Source organism: Loxodonta africana, chromosome 18 (assembly GCF_030014295.1).
Source record: "Loxodonta africana isolate mLoxAfr1 chromosome 18, mLoxAfr1.hap2, whole genome shotgun sequence".
NCBI lineage: Eukaryota > Metazoa > Chordata > Mammalia > Proboscidea > Elephantidae > Loxodonta > Loxodonta africana.
Genome location: NC_087359.1, coordinates 37,988,912 through 38,012,577, shown reverse-complemented (window position 1 = coordinate 38,012,577; position 23,666 = coordinate 37,988,912). Strand labels below are relative to the sequence as shown.

At 36.5% G+C, this 23,666-nt stretch overlaps 1 protein-coding gene across 2 annotated transcripts in view; it reads left to right on the top strand.

Moving 5' to 3' along the window:
- SKAP1 (src kinase associated phosphoprotein 1) overlaps window positions 1-23,666 on the top strand; it is a 297,177-nt gene that overhangs the window by 105,616 nt on the left and 167,895 nt on the right. The gene's annotated exons all lie outside the window — the stretch shown is intronic.

Sequence of the window (23,666 nt, the reverse complement as noted above, 5' to 3'; positions counted from 1 at the left end):
TTTTTCATGTCGAGGCTGAGCTTTTCGTCAGCCAGACTGAATCGTGGATTTTCATAAAAATCCTAGAGCACTCTTATCTGAGTAGAGAGATAGAAAATGTTCTTTAGCTCTACCTGTGCTGTTTACTGCCATGTATATTTCAATTGGTTTGGTCGCTAATAAACTGCAATTGCTTTTTGATATACGTTCTTTGACTACTGATTTTTAATTACTTTTTCATATTTTCACAGAGCTCTGTGAACTGCAGCTTTCCTTGTTAGAGATCTGTCTTTACTTGGCTATTGGAAAAAGACTCATTCTAGAATACTTGCTTATTAACCCAAATGTCATCAGGTTTTCTAGTTTCTTACCATTAAAATTCGGGAAATTATAATTACCAATTTCTTGAGTAATTAGTTACAGCATAATATAGAAATTGCTTGCTCACGTTTGACTTTGGTAGCTATAAGAAGGTGTTGATGGTCTGTTGCAGTGTCATGATAGTTGTCAAAGTATAGAAGAGTTTTTTTCCCAGGAAACTACCCTTGAGTTCTGGTTAAGTATCTTATTGAAATTATTATTATTTTCTCTTCCATAATTTGAGGCTGAAAGTAAGGCAGATTCCTTCTCTCTGCTCTACTTTCTCGCTCAGTGTTTGCAGATTCCTTCATATGTAGCACAAGCATCTTTCTGAATTTTCCTGAAGAATACCAGGACAATTCAAGGAGCTCTTCATGTGGGATTTTTGCGTCTTTGAATCCTCCAAAACAATACATTTGTTTACATTTGATATTGTTAGTGTTTTAAATGTTTTCTCCCTAATATGGAATTCATTAAAATTCCCTTTTCAGTAAATACATCAAAAAGGAACCAAACGGGGGAAACTTTTTACCACTTTGTATTTGTTCCACGAATAAATTTTCAAGTTGTAATATTTCTTAACTATATATATACACTAACTTTTTTGGATATGTTTCATTCAGTGTTAAGAGAGAAAACACATAGCTTGTCTTACCTGGAGGGAAAAAAATTTTTTTTCCAGCTACATAGGAAGTCTCAGCTTTGTCTGAGAGAAAATGGTACTTGCAAGAATAATTACTTTAAATATCAGGTGCAAAGAAATTTAGAACAAATGTTGGAAGAGTTGACATTAATTCCAGTTCAGTTAGGAAGGCTAGGCGACTTCACTAAATACATCTAGTAAAAATACGTAGAAACTGGCTCCTGAAGGCATATTAATTATAAACTTTTAGGGCACTTACATTTTGTATCTAATGATAGCCTTCCTTCAACCAGAATTATTGTTTCTTACATTCTTTGTTTTTAAGAAGTTAGTTAAGAGGAAATACTTGGAATTGCACAAGTGGTGATAACTGAGTAATGGTGGCACATTATATAGTTCTCTTATGGTTGTTACAGTGTGATACACTCTATGTATCACTCTATAGTTATGACTGTTACAGTATGAATAACTGACCAGAACGTTGCAAAGATCACAGCCTAAAGCTACAGGAGCCACAGCCTTTAATAAAGTTTCACAACTTTAAGTTTGCTTTTCTTACATAGAAGAGGCAAAAATTGAGTTCTGTCTGATTTAGTTATAATAATGTTCTTTAAACTTTTAACCCAAGTTATCACTCACAATAATTCTGACATATTCTGTTCTTCAGTCCAAGTGATATAAGAGCATGCTGGGTATGATTTTCAATATATTGCAAAAGTGTAAAATTAAGAAAAGATTCCTATGAAATTTTTGCACACTCTGCTAAGTGAATTATTGAAATTCCAATAAAGAATTTAAAGAAAAAAACCTAAAAAGCAGTATGGGTTTTATTTTTTCCTCAATCTTTTCAGCTCTCATAAATGTCTCAATGAGAGATATAGCTGCAGAATTAGAAAAGAATATATCCTATAACATTTACCTGATCAGGAAGCTTTTTAAAATGTGGCATCTTGATGTAAGATATTGACTGAGGTGGGCCGGCAGGTTTACTGGCCTGGTAGATGCAGCAGGCGTACAGTAAATCCATGTGGTAAAAATCCCTGAGAAGTTTTTGATTAAGAAACTTTTACTATCCTTTTAAAATGAAATATATTGGTCATTTTTTTAATGATAAAAAGCAGATATGTTGTTATCTGAATCTCAGCTTCTGAAATATATTTTAATGAGTGCATTATATGAAAGTTCCTGGATTTCTAAGATACTCACCTAAATTATCAGTTCATAGTCCACCATGTCCAGAGAAGATGTAAAAAGAAATGATAAAAAATAAGCCTATTCAGCAAACATAAGAATAAAATGTTGCGTCTTAAACTAGAAAACTTGCATTGAAAAAAAGAGTTAATACTATTACTTTTAATAAATGTTATCAGTGATTTAAAGCTGTAATAATAAACTCTACTCAGTGGTAAAACTAAGGAAAATATCATTTCAAACAACAAATAGAATTAAAAATAAATATATATATATATTTTAAAAGACAAACTAAAATTATAAGGTGGTTTTTAAAAGTGCATCCTAGGTAAACATTTCTACTTAGTAAGAGCAAGGATTAATTTAGAACAACGTGAAGAGACTGTTAATTAGTCAGCAGTTTTATTGAGGAAATGAATTTAGAAATAATATTTTATATGCAAGTTTACAATTAGAGTAAATGTTATAATTTATTGGGAAGGAAACTTCAGAGATGGTTCTCACCCCCTCAAAAAGCTACGTACTCAATGAATATATTACCTCTTTCTTTGGATGTTTTATTAACTACTTACTTGCAAAAAGTCCATATATCACCATCCTTTTTGAATTTTGCTTAAAAGGTAGTGTTTACCCCAACTAATTTTTGTCCTATATAATTGAGTATTTTAGAACTTTTTGATTTAAAGAGGTAAGAGCAGAGATTAAAAGAGCCCTGTGTCTCAAACTGATTTCTAGTTGGTATTAAAGAATAGCGACTTGGCTGTGTACCTTCCCAAATTAAATTTAATTTAGAAAAAATCCACAACACCCCAGTAACAAAACCTACTCCTTAATTCACTGGGACCCTGTGTTCTACTCCACAGTTTGAGGAGAAGCAGCTGAAACAATTGGCATCATTCTTCACCTAGATAATGCTTTCTCTGCAGCTAATAGCTCCTTGTTCATCAAGGAAACAAATGTACAAGGAGGTGACATGCTCTTCACCTACTGCTCTTTGTTCTAGAGTCCCTCAGACTGATTTTATCAGCCTCAGCATTGACAAATATCCCCCCAAACTTTAACACTATGTTAAATTGAGTTATGGGGTTTTAGGGTTACACTCCTCTGGCTGAAGGTTGATTGTCTGTGAGAGATAAAGGAATCGTGCCCAACAATAACAAGATCCTTGCCACGGTATAACCCCAGTTATTAAACTCAGAGCTCTCTTTATTTGGTTACTTGGTCACTCTTTTTCCCCCGCCCCCCGCTAGGGAATGACTGGCTACTCAATTGGTGATTCACCACTCTTCACCCCCCTTCTCCAAAAATATTTTAGAAAGACCTTACAAACATTCTAGCGGATGAAGGAGCAAAACAACTCAAACAAATAGAATAGCTACTTGAAATGTGCTGTCACTTAGGGTATGCCAACTACTAAAAGCAAGATGGGCTCTGTTCATGTTTGCCCTTCTCCTGGCAGCATGAATGGGTAAGAGGGTCTGAGGATACAAAATGCTTCCTTTCTCTTTCCCCCAGCCCTCCAGTGTCTTGTTCATATTGTTTAATCTGTTTTTTTTTTCCCCCAAGTTATTTTTGGATTATGCTCTGAAAGCAGAAATTTTGGACTTGGCTATTCAGGCAAAATTTTAAGCTGCAGCTTTTGTTGGTGGCAGTGATGGTGACAGTTCTCTATGCTAACCTTTGCAGTTCCTATTCAGTACGTTGCTCCATAAAATGCTTTGTACAAAACTACTGAGTAATGGTAAATTAAAGCCTGTCTAATGAATTGTGAATACTCGATTCTTTCTCTATATCATATGAATTTAAGAGAACTGTTATAAGTGGACTTGATAATACCCCAGAGAAAAACTTTAGTTAGGCTGTGTCCTAGAAATACCAGGGAAAGCCCTATTTAGGCAGAAGTATTTGAACAAACACAAAACACCATCCTACAAAAGATTTACTAGCTTGACTTTCATTACCGACAGTGACAATCACTTAGCACCTAACTTCGTCAATACATAGCACTCTATAAGGTGAATTAATAGTACCTGCTTTCTGTAATAAATTTATTGAATGACTAGCATGTGCCAGACATGATTATCTCTAATCATCATTACTACTCTGCAGTGTACGTATAATTATTCCCATATTACAGATGAAGAAACTGAGCATCAGAGAGATTAAATGATTTGCCCAAGGTCCTCAGCTAATAAAGTTGCAAAGCTACAATTTGAATAAATCTGTAATTCCAAAGTTCATAATCTTTCCAATACACCACCCACACTGTCTCACAGAAAAAGCAGCAACATTTATTGTTATTCTTCTAGAGCCTTTTGTACTCGTTTGTGTACACAAGTATCTTGTGTACTTGGGAAAGCAATAGTTCATTAATAATGGCTGCCGTTAATTGAGCACATACTCTCTGCCAGACATTGTGCTAGGCACTTAAGTAATAAATTATTATTATTTTTAATAATATTTTATTGTGTTTTCAGTAAAGGTTTACACAGCAGTTTGATTTCCCATTCAACAATTTCTACACTGGTTACATTCTTCACAATGCGTTAGCATTGTCATTTCTGTTTTGGTTGTTCCCTTTCCATTAATCTAGTTTCCCTGCCCCCTTACATTCTCATCTTTGTTTTAAAGTAATTGTTGACTGTTTGGTTTTGTATAGGTGATTTCGTTGTTGTCTCCAACTTAATTTTTTTTTTTTTTTGCCAGTTTAACTTTTTACAGGTCTACAACTTTTTGACATCAATTACAGTAATCGGTTGTGCAACCCTATCCTTAATCAGTGGGATTTTTCCATCGCCATTAGCCCACTTTTCCCCTTCCCTCATGCCCCTGGTAACCACTAATAGTCTTTATACATTCACCTTTTCTTGTCTTTTTGTATAAATGACTTACACAGTTTCTTATTGTCACCTTTTAAGTTCAGTATTCAGATTAATTTTAAACTGTATACGTTTAAATAATCATAGGTAGTTAGTAGCTACCATATTAAAGGGTGCAACTCAAGAAAAATAGCTACTTCTTAACTAGTTAGTCAAGACTATCTGGGAATAGTATTTCAGAAACTGCTTGAATGATAGATAGGGTGGAAGTTGGGTGGGTAAGGGAGAGAAGTAAGGAAGGCCCAGGCATAGGCTGTGGCTAAGGAGAAGGTCAGAGGTGCGAGGCAGGTGAATAGGCAGAAGGGCCCTCAAATAAATGGATGTGAGAAGCCCAGGGAAAACAGGATGTGGAGGGGTGGGGGGAGGGAGGAAGTGATCTGGTGAAGTGCTTTGAGGATGGGCATTAGAGTCCATAGTTAATGGATTTGCACAGATTGAAAGGTAAATAAAAATCAGCATTTCTTTTCAGTATTCACCCACTATAAATCATTATTTGACATTTTTATGAGTGGCTTTGGGGGTAGGTTGTTTAAGTGGTACTGTGATGCTGGTGTAGGATAGAAGCTTACAAGACTGTCATCCTACAGTACTCCTGGAGCTCCTGAGTCATAGGGTGGTAAGTTTCAGGGAAGGTATCATTTATTCCTGCACAAGCACTCATTGAGTAATATAGACCATCTCCTCCTTTCACATCAGTGCCATATCTAACCTTTCTCAAGAAATAGGTTCTCAAACACATTAAAAAATTTTTTTTTTTTTATCATAAGAGTAACACGGAAACCCTGGTGGTGTAGTGGTTAAGAGCTACAGCTGCTAACCAAGAGGTCGGCAGTTCGAATCCATCAGGTACTTCTTGAAAACTCTTTGGGGCAGTTCTGCTCTGTGCTGTAGGGTCACTGTGAGTTGGAATCAACTCAACAGCAGTTTTTTTTTTTTTTTTTTTAATGAGTAGTGCTGTCAGTAACATACGCACTTATATACCTCTTTATCATTTAAAAAATGTGTTTGCATTCATCACCCCACTTAATCCTCACAGAAATCTCGAGGGGTGAGCAGTATCCTTGTTTAATAGGTGAGGGAACTGAGCTTGAGATTTGCCTGGGATCATGCATCTTACACACAGCAGAGCTAGAACCCAGATGGAAGCCAGACAGTTGCAGGGTATGAGTTCCCTGCCCACACTCTCGTCACGGTTGTTGCTCAACCTTCAGCTTGCTCTGCAATGATAAGTACAGATACCACAATGAAATGTAATACTTTCATATGTGGTTTCCAATTTTCAAATTAAGAAATGGAGGCACAAAAAGAATCAAACATGAGTCATCAAGCCTCTGGGTTCAACTTCCAATTTGTAGGAAAAACAGGACAGAAGAATATGTTGAACTGCCCCGTGAATGTATGATTAACAAAATGAAAATGGTGGGAAACTACCAATCAAACAGTCCAGGTTCTTTGATGTATAAATTGTAAGGAAAAGAGAGAGGTAAGGGGCAATATGTAGATTGAGATTCAAAAGACAATAATTTTTTTAAATGGGCAAGATTTTAAAGAGAAAAGAGAAATTAACGTATAGGTATGCTGGAACCCCAATCTGAAAACTATGATTTATTTTCTGGTCTTGACTTAGTCTCTTGAGCTATATGCCTCTCTCTGCTTAAATTGAAAGGCGAGCTTCCAATCAGGTTAGTATTTTAGCCATCAGTTAGGAAAAATACATATTTAAACATTTTTTAAAAAGAAATAAACAGTAGTCGCTCTTTAGTGTGTTGACCCTAATGGCCCATTTTGAGTGGTCATGAACAGTTTGCTCATGCAGTTTTCTTATCATACACCTTGTGGTCATCACTTGAAATGATTCTTTGGAAAGAAAGCATTTTAGATTGGAGAGCTCTATAATAAGTTCCTACTGTTCTGTAAATCTTGATAACACAAGTTTAAAGCTCTTTGATTATAGAACAGACCGATCTAGAAAAAAATTGGTGGGGGGAAATTATTAAATATGTTGTTAATGTCCTGCCCTGAATTTTGACCTATAATCAATGTAAGAATGATAATGAACATTAAAAAAATATATATTTCAAACATAAAAAGAATGAACTTATAGTGTGAGCTGTAATGTCCGAGTGTTTGAATTTGGTTTAGATAAACCACTTAAAACAAAAGCAGCTCTTTTATGAGGGTGTTGAGTTAGCAGAAAAAACATTTCAATGAGAGAGAGACTTGCAGATGCCTTTTCCAATCAGTTCAGAATATCCAGAAGATTGAAGAGCCTGAGCCATTTAACCTGTAAAGTTTCCCACGTGCTGTCATAGTTGCTTTTGTTTTTACCATTTCTACTTCCCTAGCTTTGAAACAAATGAATTCATTGAGGTTTCAGGAATAATATGGGACAGGAAGATTTTGACAGGTATCCTAATCCATCTGGCCTGTACTAAAAGAGATTCATTTCCCTCCATTTTGGGATGGTACTACTAGCAAAGCACCCAAGTCACTGTACTAAAAAGAATTGGGTGACATTCAACCATTTCAGGTGGTAGCACATGATCAAGAGCCAATGATACTGAAGGAAGACATTGATGAAAAACAAGCCTCCAGGAATTGACAGAATATCAGTTGAGAGTTTCAACAATCGGATATAACACTGGAAGTGCTCACTCATCTATGCCAAGAAATTTGGAAGACAGCTACCTGGAAGAGATCCATATACGTGCCCATTCCAAAGAAAGGTGATCTAACAGAACGTGGAAATTATCGAACAGCATCATTAATATCACACGCGAGTAAAATTTTGCTGAAGATAATTCAAAAATGGTTGAAGCAGTACATCTACAGGGAACTGCCAGAAATTCAAGCTGGATTCAGAAGAAGATGTGGAATGAGGGATATCACTGCTGATGTCAGATGGATCTTGGCTGAAAGCAGAGAATACCAGAAAGATGTTTACCTGTGTTTTATTGACTACACAAAGGTATTTGACTGTGTGGCTCGTAACAAATTATGGATAATATTGTGGAGAATGGGAATCCCAGAACACTTAATTGTGCTCATAAGGAACCTGTACATAGACCAAGAGGCAGTCGTTCAAACAGAACAAGGGGATACATCGTGGTTTAAAATCAGGAAAGATGTGTGTCAAGGTTGTATCCTTCTACCATACTTATTCAGTCTATATGCTGAGCAAATAATCCGAGAAGCTGGACTATATGAAGAAGATCGTGGCATCAGGACCAGAGGAAGCTCATTAACAACCTGAGATATGCAGATGACACAACCTTACTTGATGAAAGTGAAGAGCACTTGGAGCACTTACTGATGAAGATCAAAGACTGCAGCCTTCAGTATGGATTATATCTCAACATAAAGAAAACAAAAATCCTCACAACTGAACCAATAAGCAACATCATGGTAAACGGAGAAAATATTGAAGTTGTCAAGGATTTCATTTTACTTGGATCCATAATCAACACTCATGGAAGCAACAGTCAAGAAATCGAATGACATCTTTGGGCAAATGACATTGGGTAAATCTGCTACGAAAGACCTTTTTTAAGTGTTAAAAGGCAAAGATGTCACTTTGAGGACTAAGGTACACCTGACCCAACCCATGGTATTTTCAGTCACCACGTATGCATACGAAAGCTGGACAATGAATAAGGAAGACCAAAGAAGAATTGATGCCTTTAAATTATGGTGTTCGTGAAGAATATTGAATATACCATGGACTGCCAAAAGGACAAACAAATCTGCCTTGGAAGAAGTACAACCAGAATGCTCCTTAGAAGCAAGGATGGCGAGACTTTGTCTCGCATACTTTGGACGTGTTATCAGGAGGGACCAATCCCTGGAGAAGGACATCATGTTTGGTAAAGTAGAGGGTCAGCAAAAAAGAGGAAGACCTTCAATGAAATGGACTGACACAGTGGCTGCAAAAATGGGCTCAAACACGGCAATGATTGTGAGGATGCTGCCAGACTAGGCAGTGTTTCATTTTGTTGTATGTAGGGTCGCTATGAGTTTAAACTGACTCAATGGTACCCAACAACACCACCACCACCACCAGCAAAGAAAGCAGGATGTACCTACAACGATGTTTATCACAGGGTTGTTTTTAATAGCCAAAAAAAATTAAAAGCAACTGAAAGGTCGAGTTATTTATGCTTTACATTCTTGGAAGGATCACAAAGTGTTATAACCATTGCCGTCGAGTCAATTCCGACTCATAGTGACCCTATAGGACAGAGTAGAACTGACTCCTGGGGTTTCCAAGGAGTGTCTGGTGGATTCGAACTGCCGACCTTTCAATTAGCAGCCGAGCACTTAACCACTATGCCGGCAGGGCTCTGTTATAACATTAGTATAACTATAATTATTTTTAAGTTTCTCCGTATTCTGCTTGGTTGGAACTTGGAGATGTAGGTTGTTTGCCCTCAAAGATGATATATCTATCTGTGTGTGTATGCTTTTTTGACAATGCAAAATGTGTTTGTTTAAATGAAAGTTATTTGCAGTATTAAGACTTTTTTTGCTTGTTAATATCTGCTAGAACTTTTTGCCAAGTGTTCTTAAATAGAACTATGTCAAAGTTTGGAAAGATATGCTTTGTTTTCTCTTCCATAAAGAATATTCTACTAATTAATTCTTCCTAGATTATACTTTAAAAGTCTTAAATGCTTCTTATTTTTGTTTCTTATATCTGTTCTTGTACAACATGGTATATCAAGAGTTGAAATCTGAAAACAGGCTTGCAGCATTTTCTATAGGAAAATGTGGCAATTCTGACACTAATCTGTATATTCATCCAGCAAACATTTATTGGTACCAAAAAAAAAAAATTTTTTTTTTCTAGTGTGTGTCAGACCCACCCAGGCACTGTGACTACAGCAGTGAATAAAACATGACTCTTGTCTCCCAGAAGCACCCAGTCTAGTTGGAAAGACAAAATGTGAATAAATAGTTTGAATACTGGGTAGTATGCACTAAACATGAAGACTATTTTATACATGGTATATGAAAGCACAGAGGAAGGAGAAATAGCTACACCTGGAAAGGGACCTGGAGATCAGTGAAGGCCTCTATTTGAATTACATCTTCAGCACAGTGGAAGGAGAAATAGCTACACCTGGAAAGGGACCTGGAGATCAGTGAAGGCCTCTATTTGAATTACATCTTCAGAGATCAATAGAAATTTATCAGACCAGCAAGGGTTAGGCAGCAGTAAGCAAACGTACCTGCTCCGTGTTGGGGAAAAGTATAGGAAAGTGTAGAAAATGGCCACACACTACAGTGGGTATATATCTTGGTACTGTCTTTCCAGAGGGAAATTGGGAAAAAAGAGACAAAAACCTTAAATGTATGTGTATTTTGACTTAGCAATTCAGCTTTTAGGAATGTGCTTTAAGAAAATAAATGTGTGTAAAGATGTATAAATGTGTTCATTACAGATTTGTTTATAAAAGCACAAAATAGGAAACAGGCTTAATATCTAAGAGATTTATTAAGCTACTATCGTACAATGGAATATATATAACCATTAGAAATATGCTTGTAGAAGAACAATGATTATGCAAAGGTGTTTTGTATTTAATTTAATAATTTATTAATATATTAACATATGAGGTTATTAATGTTTCATAATTTATTAAGTAAAAATATAAGGTTATAAGATGGTACTACAGTCAGTTCTCATTTCTAAAAATGTATGTATATGTGTGCATAGAAAATAAGACTATAATGTTCTTCACCAAAATATTTTTGACATGCTTGTATTTCTGAATTTTATATAGTGGACATTATTATTTTTATACTTAAATAATAAAAGTTATTTTTCAAAAACATTGAAAATGTGCACAGCCTTAGACCCAAAAGTTTCACTTCTCAGGATTTATTCTAAGGAAATAAACTGATATAACACCTAGATCATCAGGTAATTGGATACAACCTAAATGTCTAATTACGTGGAATCAGTTTAATAAATTATGGTACATCCATGTGATGAAATGCGGTACAGTCATTAAAAATCATGTTGTCAGTAAAGGAGTCATTATTGTCATGAGAAAATGTTCATGATGTATGTAAGGGAAAACTCAGGAGATGAAACAATATGGAAAGGGCATTTACCAAAATACTAAGAGTGGGTTTCTCTGGGTTATGAAATTAATAATTCTTTTTTCCTTTCTGCTCTTTTACATTTTCTAAGTTTACCATTTTGAGCATGCTGCTTTTTAATATGAAAAGCCATTTTTTTTCACGGTGTGCTAGAAGTTGTGACATTAAATAAGTGTTAACTAACAGCTGAGTGAGGACACATGAGACTCTACCATGACATAAGTACATAAAAGGAACAAACAGCAAGCGTTGTATGTGTTTGTAAAGGGCTGGATGTCCTGTAAAATATGCCAGCCAGACCTGGGAAGACTCCCCCATCCTGTCCCTGGGATGACATTAGAGCAGCAGACACCCCAACACCCATGGTCTCATTTGGAATCTGCCCTTGCTCCACCTTGTCCCTCTCATGCTTCTCCCTCATGCAGGTCTTCATGTGTATCTCCCTCTTCATTATGATTTCTTTTGAAGGTAGTTAGTGATAATGTCTAATTTAACTTTGTATTCTTCATCCTCCTCCAGCCTCTAGCATCTGCCATGGTGTTTTTCACATAGAAATACTCAATAAATGCTTGCTAAATCAATTTAAAAATAAATAAATCTAAAAGTAAAGGTCACAGTGCTTTCTATCGTAATGCCTCCAATTTTGTGCCCTGTTTGCCCAAAGAAGCTCATTAGACTAATGTCCTCAAGGAGCGCTTTCTAACCCTCTAAGTAAGAAACTTCTTTGGTTTTAATTGTTGTGTATCCATAGTCCATTAATTATAGTTTAGATTCTGTGAGTAAAATTTCTTGTATATTTTCCCGTTTTTTTAGTACATTAGCTAACATTTAACTACACTGAAGCTCATCTACCAGTCTTGTGAGGCATTTCTGCAATTTGTCCACATTAACTTGTCTTGTTTTTCTCTAGCTTTGTTTTACTGTCGTCTGTAACCTTAGTGATTTCACCATCTTCCCTCTTCCAAGTTGCAACAGGCTCTGCTAATTGTCTACCAGCACCCATGCCCCCTTATTTTTTACTTACAGAACCCTGATTTTGTTCAGAGGGGCTGAAAACACTTGCCTTCTTAGACACACCTGCACTAAGGTGGCTTCAAGAGGCAGTTCTGGCCATTGAGATGTAAAGTCGCTAGAGAAGGTGCCCCCTCCAAAATAAAAAAGCTCAGAAAGTTCTTTGTCCTGCTTGCCTTATCTTTCCCATTTGTCCGTTTACGTTCTTTCTGGCTGGAATTTTGTCATGCTGCCTGGAGATACAGCAGCCATATGTAACATGAGCCAATGAGCATGAGGGTGAGTGGAAATAGAAAGAGGAGTCTGGGTCTCCGAGAGCATCCTTGAGCAGCTTCACCAGACCTATACTACCTCCTGACAGTACAAGACTTCCTGACTTGTGAGAAAAGTAATCCCCTGTTATTAGTTTAAGCCACTGTAAGTCAGGTTTTCTGATTCTTGCATTCAAACACATTTCCAACTGATAGTTTACTTACATGAAAATTAAGAAAGGTCTGTTCTTGGATTTTTTAAAATGTTTTTTCATTCCATTTGTCCATACTCCCACTTTCCCAGTTATAAACCATTTATCGTTGATAAAATATGTTGACTAACTTTTTAGACTACTTTTTGATCAACACTGTACTATCCCAAGAATAGCGAAATTGGTGGGCTCTCAGGAATGTTAGAGGACAGAGCGTATTTTAACCTCCACCCCATTTATAACACCTGGTTTTACTGAGTATATAATAATCAATACTCATGCCCCATTAGACATAACCCACTTAGTGCCTTGCCTTTTCTCAAGGTCTTCGAACTCTTAGTGAGGGCAGAGGTGATACCTTATGTTTGCTGGCTGCAGACTGGGCCGCCCTAACCTTGTCACTGACTGTTGCTGGTGGCATATGCTGTTGTCCAGCAGGAACAACTGGGAAATATCAGCCACTGTAGATCCTTCCACTTGGTATCTTGGTTACTTGCCTCCTGGGAAAATTGCCCAAGGATAGTTATATTTGGACTCTCTGAAGATGATAGATCGGCCTGGAGCCCTCGGGCATTTATATGACTCTCACTTTTTTTGATCCTGTGCAGTAATACACTTTCAGCTTTTATGTGATATCTCATCATGGCCAAATAATTTTTCATGTGAGAACTAAAATCTCAGCCACAATGGAGGCTGGGAAACACACCTCTAAGTGGATAGCTGGGTGCCCAGGATGAAAGGGAGAAAGAATCTGGGGGACAACCAGTTGTGTCTGCCATACTCTTCTATACCTTTAAATTATCTGTTTAGGGCCATTGAAAGGGTGTGGCAAGTGAAGAATTTTCCAAAGGAAAGTCATCTGTTAATGAAAGGACCTTGGTCTTTATACCCAAAGGCTTCTGTAAGTGACATTTGAACCTGCAGGGACATAGGTAGAAACTACTGAGGCACAGCTGTAATTCCACACTCCTGAGGGCCTGTCTTTTGCCATTCCTGTCTATTTCATTTGTTTTTTCACTCTGTCAAAGAGCCATCCACAACAAAGCTCAAGATCTCATTTGTTCTAGAATATTTCTTTCCAAAGGTTATTCTCACCCCATGTGTATTTATGATCTCATTCAAACTTTAAAGGTTTATTTTTCTCTCTCGCTCGCTCTCTTTTTTTTTTTGTTGTTTCCACGTCAAGATGATAATTTATATTAAATTGGGGATACTCAAGCCTTTGGTCTTTGAATGCACTGAAGCTAATAATAGAAAACCTTAATTTTCAAGATAGCAAAGACTTTTGAAAGAATAGTCACTAGTATAAATACAGCCATTTATATTATACCTCCATGATTCCAAGGCCAAGAGAGCCTATTGCCCAACTTCTAGTAGTGATAGGGGTGACAGCAAATTGTGTAAGTAGTTTAGTGTGTCAGAAAAACCAAGGGAATGAAGATAGCAGCCTTGATGTAATTTTAAATGAGACCTTTTAAGTGGACCACCCAGCATGAAATCAAAGTGAGTCAGCCTCCTGCTTTGGTTGCCATCTGAGGTCAAAAAGAAATGATGTTCTTGATATAGTATTGCACCATTAGGTGTATTATTGGATTTGGGTTGGTGAGACTAGAGCTTTCCCCTGAAACATCTGTTCACTGTCAGGGCAGCATGGCAAAAGGGGTGGACCAGTGGTCTGTTTCAATATGGCAATTCCTACGTAAAGAATATGGAAACACAGACGCTTTCCTAGGCATTATGAATTAGGGTACTGTATATGAAATCTAAAAATTATTGTTTTGATGGTGTGTCATATTGCAAGCTCATTTGCCTTTCTCTGTTTCCATGAGATCTTTTACAGTATTATGCTTTCTAAACCTTTCTTTTTTTATTGATATTTGTATTTTATATTTTTTCCCAGACCTGTTGATTGTATTTTTTTCTCGATTGAATTCTATTTTATTTTATTCTTGAAGTACTTCAGTTTGATTGTCTTTGTTTTTTGCCAACTTCTATAATAACGTCTAAGTTATTACATTCATGAGAGTCTCGTGAGAGTTTAATATTTGTTCTGTTCTTGTCATTAATTAGTATAAAACATACAAGCACCCCGAAATACTCAATTGGATCCTTATTTACCTTGTAGAATTATAGTATTTCAGACCTTGAGGAGACTTATTTCGTTCAGCTCTTCAAGTTTACAAATAAGGATACTAAGATATAGAGATGTTAAGTGACTTGCCTATTATCAGTTGTTTTCAGGTTTAATCTAATTTTTGGTATGTAAAGATTATTCATGTCCAAGTAGATCTGAGTTCCTTTCAAAAGGAAACTCTTATGAACATTTTCTTTGACCAGCCTACTGATCTAAATATAGAATTATGCTTTGCTTGCTCTGAACCTTTGTCCACATTCTTCCTCTCATTCTTGAATTTGTTCCTTTTGCATAACTTGATTTCTTTATTTTATTCAATACAGCATATGTACTAAACATTATTTAAGTGCCGTTTGTGATTTTCCTATTTCTGTTTTTATGAATTGACCTCTGAAAAAAGAAATTAAGGTCACCTTATAAATTAAGATTAGTCTTTATTTGTGTTCATCACTCTTTTATTTTATCAACATTGAGATCTTTTTTTCTCCCATTATCATGTAAGAATTGGTGATTTTTCATAGACTCATTTTCAGTATGAATCCTTGTCAACAGATGAATGCCTGTGAACATCCACCTGAGTGCAGGGTCAAGGATCAGTATTCAGTGTGGCTTCATGGGCCCGGCATCCCTTGTTCTTGCACAGGCAACTGGGCTTCAGCACATTATGGCCAGAATGTGACCGTGAGTCTCACCCACATACAGGTGGGTACCTGCTACGCACTGAATGTGATAGAGGATCCGAGAAAGGACCAGATATGAATTTTTCCCATAAAGGCTAATAGGCACAGTATAAAATAAACAGTGATGGGAACCATAATAAGGAAGATATGATTTCAGTGTTGGGTGAGTTGAGAGAAGAGAGAGCTGATTGATTGAAAAAATAAATAAATAAATATTTATTTTTTTGATTGAGAGTTCATTCTTACTGTGGTGGCCTCTGTTATGTGAACATTCTTTTGAGGCTCATTTTCAAATCAACAGCCACTGGAGTGTCATTCAGTTGTTTTGGCTGTTATTCGTTCAGTCATTTATCATTGAGAACCTACTGTGTTCTAGGCCTTATTCTAGGTGCTGAGGACAAAGATGAAAATTGACAAAACCCCCAGCTACATGGGGGAGATATGTCAGGCTGTTACAGATGAACTGAAACAAGAAAAAGACAGGAGGGCACAGGGATAGAGACTGACTAAAAAGTGTTGCAGTGAGACTCTTTGAGACAGGGTACTCAGATAAGTTCTCAGAGCAGAAATCTGAATGAAGTGAGGGATCAAGCCATGCTCAGACCTGAGGAAGGAGCCTCCCAGGCAGAGGGAACAGCAAATAGAAAGACTCTGAGGAGACTCTTGGAGAGTCCAGGGAATAAACAAGAAACCTGTGTAACTGAGTGAGTAAAATAGAGTGTTAGAAAATGAGATTGAAGAGACAGAAAGGAATAAATCATGGAGGGACTTTTAAGCGATAGTGAGCATTTCAATTTTCAAAAAAAAAAAAAAAAGTTTTTTTTTTTAATCATGGAAAGCAACTAGTGAGTTTTAAGCAAGAGATTGAGATGGTATAAATTTGCATTTCTAAAAGATTGCTCCAATTGCTGTTTGTAGAATAAATTATAAGGAGGATAAGAGTAGAAGGGTGGCGGGGGAGAGACCAGAATGAGGTATATTAGATAATCTGTAGGGATCTGGGAAGAAAACATTAGACTATATGTGTGTGTATATATATAGTATGTGTAAACACATATATATTTATATGTACATATGAGAAAGTAAGCTTTACTAATATTAATGAACTAATGGTGTTATATGTATATAGCATAAATTAACATGTATTGTGGTGTCTGATAAAAAAAATTTGCAACTGGGCCAACCAATTTTAAAAAGTTTGAAAACCACTATTCTCGGTGAGAGATGATAGTGGTTGTTAGTTGGCTTCCAATATCTTTTCTTTGGAAATTATAATAAATTTTTGTGCTTTTATTCCTTTCCTTATCACTATGTAGCAGTGGTTCTTCTCTCCATAAAAATGAGCTTGCACAGGCAAGCACACATACACATTTGCATACAATTTCAGGGTGTTCACAGATACCACATTAGACTCTGAACTGAGGAGGATCATTTCACACACAACTCCCCTTTCTATCCAAGGACATAACATTTGTCCTTTTTCCTAAATATTCTATTCCAGCATTTCTAACCCTGTTTGTGTGAATCTTAAAATTATTATGAAAGTGCATTTTTTAAATTTACTCCTCAAGCCTAGAATTCTGACCTGCAAGTGATAGCAGTTTCTTTTAATTATATTTTGCTCTCTCTCCATTTTGTGCCCCTGAACTATCTTGAGGCTCAGAACAAATAATGCCAAATTCGGTATTTCTCTCTCTCCAGAGTGTTGTCTGGTATGCCAATATTAATATATATTGATAAAAGTCCTGGTGATAGCCAAACAAAAATTAGAAGCAACGTTTTTATAAATAAGTGAAATGATTTTAACATGGATCCCAGCCATCTAGCAGTGTGTTACCTTCATCAAGAAAGTTTTGTGATGTACCTTTTCACTACCTGCATTACACTTCAGGCCCTTGAGCAGAAGAAGAAGTGGAAATCAGATATTTTTTATGTATTCTGCAGAATTCTCTATAATTTTTGTACTGTTATAGGTGAAGGAAGATAGCAAGCTTAACTTGCCTCCTTTAGGATCTCTACTGATGGCCTGGCATTGTGGGAACCTTCCAGGCTACTTCATGATGTCCAACCCAAGTTACACTTCAGATCCTAAAATGTTAATCTTTTAAAGATTTGCCTCAGTGCACACTGTGATAATTTCCTACATGGTTTGCCTGCATACTGTTCCCCCCCCCCGACACACCCCCACCCCTTTTCCTGTTTGCTTAGGCCTTTGGTTTCAAAGTGTAATTAAAACTAGTCGCTGAGGATAAAACTCAGGATGCTGGTCTGCTGTGGTGGTCAGATGAGGTATTACTTTTTCTTTCAGTGTTGTTTAATTTTTGTAAGAGAGGACAAAAGCAGCTTCAGCAAAAAGAACAGGTGACTGGACTTCATAGGTGTGCTCTTTCCAGGCCTTTTGTCCCCTCCCAGCTGTAATACCTGTTGCATTTGGAGGCAGTAGTGATACGATACAAAAATGACATAAAGGAAACTTGACTGTCATTTCATTTCATTTATGAGAGAACATGATGCCTCTGTATATAAATGATGGCATAAAGAAGTGCAGACAATCTCTTCTTTGTTTACTCTTTTTTGTTGAACTTTTCACAATTGATCTTTATTTTTCAATTGTCTAAGACAAGAGAATGAAAACCTTCTGTGATTTCAGTGTATTCATTTTAAAAATACTGTGTGAGATAGAAATACTCACGAATTCATTTTTAAAGCTAGTTGGTACCGTTTCTATCAACCCTAGTTTTGCTTTTAAATCACATACTTGATTTTTTCAAATGTATTCTATGACTTAAACTTTCTTAATTAAAGCTTTTGTTTGAGATTTGTTGTACAAAACTTAACAGACACTGCCGCACACACACGTACACATGCACACTCCCTGTAACAAAGACAATACTCCGTAATTTAAACTGGTTGTACTAACTCTATTGATACCGCCTGTGTCAGCTTTATAATCTGAAGTTTGTGAATTATGGAGAGAGTCTGAATCACAATAGATTGATGCTAAAGAGTCAGATGATTTCAGAACCTTGTGGGAACTTTCCAGTTTCCACTCTTTTATCATGAAAGACAGGGATTAGTGACGACTTTCTAATGCAGAGTTGGTCTTTAGTTTTTTGTTTAAAAATGACACTTTGAACATGTACTGCATAATGCGTTTGAAGGTCTGTTGCCAAGCAGCTTGAAACCTAGGGGGCATTGTTGAATTTGAAGGAATTGGGTTCAGGGAAGGGGCCAAAAGAAAACTTGAGAAAAATAGAGTAAGACTGAAAGTGTTTTATGATAATTAGAATAAAAATTGGATATCAGAACTTCACGGGTCAACCTCTGTTCACACATTTAGCTTTCACCTTGCAAAGAAAGGGATGTATCAGGTAATTAGGTCAAATCAATGATTATATATCTTTAACTCAAGTGGAAGGGACTGTAATTGTGATGAAATTTGTCTGAAGGGGAACGCATGGGGAATCTTGTCAAAGGTCATGAGTTCAAAGGGGAAATTAAGTTCAAGGTTCGGTTCCTGTTCACACGCGCCCTCCCAGTAGTGTACAGCGAGAAACCAAACAACCAATATTTCTATAAAACAATTTTTTTTCTTGTATCGTTTTAAAATAAGCAGAATCTTTCTCATTCATATACCTTTAAGAATATAGTTACACCTCCTTAATAGGGCATTTTCTCCTGATGTGGACAGAAAGAAAACCTCTGGTATTATATTTCCTGCTTGTTTGGTTTCTTCTGCTTTGTTGTTGATCACACACAAGACATCTAGCTGCCTGGAAAGCAAACAGCCATCTCCAGAAGATCACATGGCTACATGTCCCCTAATGCAAATTTCTCACTTGTTTATAGGATGGCAATAAAATATTATAAGTTTAAGATGGGAGGCAATGCGGAGACAACTAAGAAAGCTGTTTGGGGGTCTCTCAATCTCTCTTTTTCTTTCCTCAATTCAGTTTCCCCTTAAACTTGACAAAGTGGAACCAAAATTCACCCTTGTCTTGGTCATTCTTCTGAAACAAAGGGCCTATTCTCCCTTTTAATGCATGTAGAACTTCCATTAAGGTTGACCGTAAGCTCTTGCATGGAATGAAAAAAGAAAAAGGGCTCAAATCTTTTCTTTATCCTTGTATTATTTTTAAAGAACAAACAGTAAGAACACAGTTCACATAGTGGTAAAGAAACTCTGGCTGGAGAGACACAGCCTTTAGAGGCCAATGGCCTTTAAACGTTCCAGATACCATGTGTAATCCCAATACATTATATTCCATAAGGTTGTTTTCATGTTTGAAGAAAGAGAAACATGCAAGGAAATTTTATTTATATAATTGCCTAAGGAAAATTAAGAAAGTTTTTGGATCTATTTAAAAAATGTCCTTTTCACTCAATTTGTTATAGAATTTGCAATTCACATAGTGACAGTGTTACTGGTTGAAAACCAAGAAGCATAACTAGTAAAAGGATAACCGGCTAGGCTGTTTTCTCCATTCTTTTGTGGAACTTGTGTGTGTGGACAGGCAGCCACATGTATTTTGGAGCCCAACCAAACTGGGCTAATGGCTGAAAAATATTTTAATGTTAAATGTGATTCATGTAACAGAATGCAGAAACATTTTAAAGATAAGCACAGTGTAAGTAACCAAACCCCAGATGCTTATGTCTTCCTGAGAAAGATTTTCACAGAAATAGATACTTGCTATAAAATAGGAAAAGAAGACATGTGATAAAAGGCTGCACATTTTTTTTGCTCGTGAATTTCCTTGTATTCTTCATGTCCAGTGCTTGGATTGGCTTATCATTGTAGGGTTTTTTCTTGAACAACTCCATCTCTTTGTATCAGAATGTATGTGATTTCTGTCTGCAAACTCTAAAGTATTTGCCAAATTTTAACAGAAAAATAATCTCTGACACAGTTCATGATTGATAAACTATTTTGGAATAAACAGGCCTGTGAGTGGAGAAGATTCTACGAGACAGGTGTCTCCCTTGACTGAATGGGGTTGGCAGGGAGGGATAAAGGGCTGGGACAGTTCACACTTTGGTTAAACTCTGGCAACTAAAATTTCCACCCTGGTAAAATTTAGAAGTTTAAGGAATAACATTGCCATGATATTAATGACCTTTGAGGGCATATAGAGTTCAGAGTTCATTTTCTATTTACAACATCTCTTGCTGCTCCACCTCTTACCCTTCCCCCTCGCAATCATTTAGGACATTGTGACATTCAGCCTGGCTAATTTTTATACAAAAATAGAGACAGTGGAAGATATTGCAGTTAAGTATTAGTAATGGATAGAACTAGGGGTGCCCAATGAGGGGAGGGGGTATCTCCTGAGCAGTTCAGAGTTCATTCTTTGTTCACATATAATGAAAAGTCTTCAGTTATCAGGTATTTAAACCCAAATCAGCAGTTCCATATCCGTAACCTGAGCTGAGTGTTCCTCCATCTAATGGCCATGCTGCTGTCGTTTGCAGTGAGTTGGGTGACACTCGATTTGTACTCCGAGACGGGAACAGATGGGCTTTCATTGTGAGACTCCGCCTGTATGCAAATGTGAACCGAGTTTCACCCGATCCCGGGGCCTGACCTGACCGTGCACATGCATTTACTCAACGTGGTTCAGCCTGGGGGGGCGGCGAAGGGGGAATAAAAAATGGCAATCGGATAGTACCAGCGGCAGGTCAAGTTTACCATCCGTCTTTCAGCGGGACTGAGATGGCAACACAGTTATTTAGTTTCAGTGTTGATGTGCGTTGCAATAAACTCCATCATTTCACCTGTTTATGAACCCAGCCTCGTATGAGATCTCTGTGAAATCAAACAAAGCTGGCAATCAACTCTCTTGTTTCCAGCAGAATGGGGGATTATGGACTTTAAAAAAAAAAAAAAGCACCTTTGTTTTTTCCCCTGCCTCACATATATAAATCAATATTTTTTTCTCTAGTCCTTTTTATTTCTTGTATTGAATTTATTAATTTCTTATTTGGGGGAAACAAAATACATTTTCCCCAAATGCTTTTTGTTTCAAATTAAGAAATATGATCATTGATGTCAGAATAAACAACCAGCATTTTAGATGTCAGCTGTTTTGCATGTACATAGCAATGTATACTATCTAATAAATCTTACAATTAAATGTGCAGCTCTTCATTAGAGTGGAAATGTGAACAGCTGTAATCATACACATCCTATTGGCAGAGAAAAATTTGGTTTCATTTGTAATTTTTCACACTGAGAAAGAATGAGAGAGAGATTGGAAACGTGACTGTCTCTGTAACTGTGGGCTTTTTCTTTACACATACAGAAGGACAGCAAACCAGTGTGTCTCTAACTTCAGGGCCTAACAGCAGTGATTTGCTTCAATTTTCTTCTCTCATGAAAGTAAATTTCTCTTGGGAAACATAAGCCTTTGGCTAGAAAACCCACAGGACAGACACCCCCAAACTGTAACAAATAACTAATTGATGCATTTCTTCAGTACATCTGTTCTTTAAGGGGTTTTGTTAACTGATGTCTGGAACTAGCATAAAAGAGTCACTAAGAATGTAGTGAAAGTTGATGCGTGCCGCAAAAACTGCTTGCTGAATTTAGCTTCTGGGAACAAAAGATATCACTTCTGGTTACACATGCATATTGCTCAAAATGGGAAGGGGGAGCTTTTCAGAGTTATATTTGTGAAAGTGTGGACAAAGAATGAGGACAGACTTCTCTTGGAAAAAGGTGCCAAATCGTCTCTACATAAGGATTCCCCTCCACCTTCCCATATTCCAGCCCTCACTCCAAGATGCAAGGCCAGCATGTCAGGACGGCATTTTCCAGCAGTTCTGGAGAGTTAGGCTTGAAATAATTTCAAATAGAAATAAATGGTCAGGACTGGGACAAGCATTTGTCTACTAGGCACCTAGTAGTAGCTGACAGAGATAATAAAGAATAAAGAGTTGCATGACAGTACAGCAGGTATTAAAAAATGTCATACTCCTTTCCTTGGCTATTGAAAATTGATTTGATGATCTTGCCTGGTCTCTGAATATGTATTTATAAATAGATGGGAGGTCTTTAGAGGATAGATATGTGGACGTATATGTATATATATATACCGACACGTACATATGTATTTATATACACAGATCCTTTCTTATACAAACAAGGATTTATGTGAATGCAGGATTTTGTGTCCACATAAAGTTTTGCTCATGGGTGAATTATTGGAGGCCACCTTAAGGATATCATTTATACTCTTAGAAAATTTGTTTGAAAATTGTCAAACCAGTGCTTACCAGGGAATTTAAAATGTTTATTGACTTTAGAAGCAGGGGACTCATATATTCTAAGTTCAACAAGAGGCTTAACAAAGTTATATTCCAGCATGAGTAAGATTCTGAAAGCTTTTTCTTATTATGAAAAATTAAAATTAAAATATTTACAATATGAATATTATAACCAAGGCATTGGTTGTTGGCTTTAGTAAAATGATACATTTGCTGAAGTGTTATCTAAAAGAAGCTTGAGATTTGGAAATCAACACTGTCTTTTTTTAATGTCACATTGGAAATAACACCATGAATTGGGAAGAAAATGTTTATGTCTTTTAAGTTCTTGAGGAAAACACTTGGGCGCCATCAGTTACCCAGATCAGAGTTCTCAGATACCAAGAAAATTATACTCTCTGTGTCTTTACAAAATCTGAGAAAGAAAAAGTATGTAGTTCATTTTTCTCAAATGACTGCCTCATAAAGTACTTTAAAATGAGGTACTGACCTGAGCTCATGTATGTAAATAATAATAATAGCAAACATTGATGTGGTTCTTATTAGGTATCAAGGACTCTTGTAACTGCGCGCTCTCTCTCTCTATCTAAACTCATTTAATCCTCCAAAAATTCCATGAGGAATAAAAAAACCAAAAACCAAACCCATTGCCATCGAAAAGAGTCCAACTCATAGCAGCCCTATAGGACAGAGTAGAACAGGTCCTATTATTATCTCCACTTTACAGATAAGAAAAATGAAACTTGCCAGAATAGGTTCTGTCCAGAACGGAAAATGAGAAATGCGAGAAAACAGGCCTCAGACTTTTGGACACATACCTATTTCATCTGTAAAAAATTATAATGTGTTTTGTAAAACTTACATTTACGAAATATATACCCTGTTTCCTAAGTACTGAGAAGGAAATACGGAATATTTCTGATTCTTTCCAAGCTTTGCCATATAAGAGATAACT